Source organism: Trichinella spiralis (assembly GCF_000181795.1).
Source record: "Trichinella spiralis strain ISS 195 chromosome Unknown Scfld2, whole genome shotgun sequence".
Taxonomy (NCBI): Eukaryota; Metazoa; Nematoda; class Enoplea; order Trichinellida; family Trichinellidae; genus Trichinella; species Trichinella spiralis.
In genome coordinates, this window is record NW_003526941.1 from 6,805,815 (window position 1) to 6,806,803 (window position 989).

The window sequence follows — 989 nt, forward strand, 5'->3', positions numbered from 1 at the left end:
GAAACGTCTTGCATTATCGTGAGATATCGTGAAATGCGAAGTCTGTGCAATATTCGTTGTTTGGAGCAAGTCGATTTTCTCATTTTTCGTCCATCTGGAATAAATTTATAGAAATGTTTAAGGACGGTTGAAATGCCCATAAAATCTTCCATTGATTACTTTCCTATTAGTTTATTTCATTTATTCGACCAGTAGAACTGAATTTCTCAATCTGTAGCTGTCAACATTTATTAATACCTGAGTGTCTATCCTGCGACTTGGATATTTTTTATTTCATTAAAAACCAGTCATTTCGTTGATTTCTATGCTGTTCATGATCTTTTGGATTCATTTAGCATCTCAACGATACAAATAATGCGGCTGTTTGATTCAATTTTTGTTCAGTTCATTACAATGAAATGACGTTTATGTAAATCGCTTTGAATGTTGTTTTTTTGTCAAAATGATTGATTACAAATGGTGAAAATAAAATAAAATAACAAATTATGACAAACTAATTCACCCATGCATGGCATTTATTCTAATCTTTCAAGATATATGCATATAAGCTCAGTAGAACAAAGGCCTGCCTCTAAGGAACATAAATGTATTACTGAATTCTTTCTTCATATATGAGAACAGTATTGTACAATTATTAATTACAAAAACTAACAATAATACTCAATTGATTATTTTAATGAGATATTTGACAGAAGTCGCAATGTTAGCAAAAGGTTGTTCATTTACAAGAGGCGAAAGAATGCATGATTTCCCGTGAAAAATGTAAAATAATAAACGTTTTTATTTTTCAATAATTCTTATTAGAGTATCATATTTAATCAAGCTGAATTGCGTAAATAAGAATTTAGATTTCAATGGGGTTCTGTATTACAAAAGTGAAATTCATGCACAAATGTTATCTGGAATCAGCCATCTTTTGCCCCGCGGGCATTTGTTCAAATATTTGTATAAAATGCTAATGAAAATGCAATTATAGGGATGTATTATCA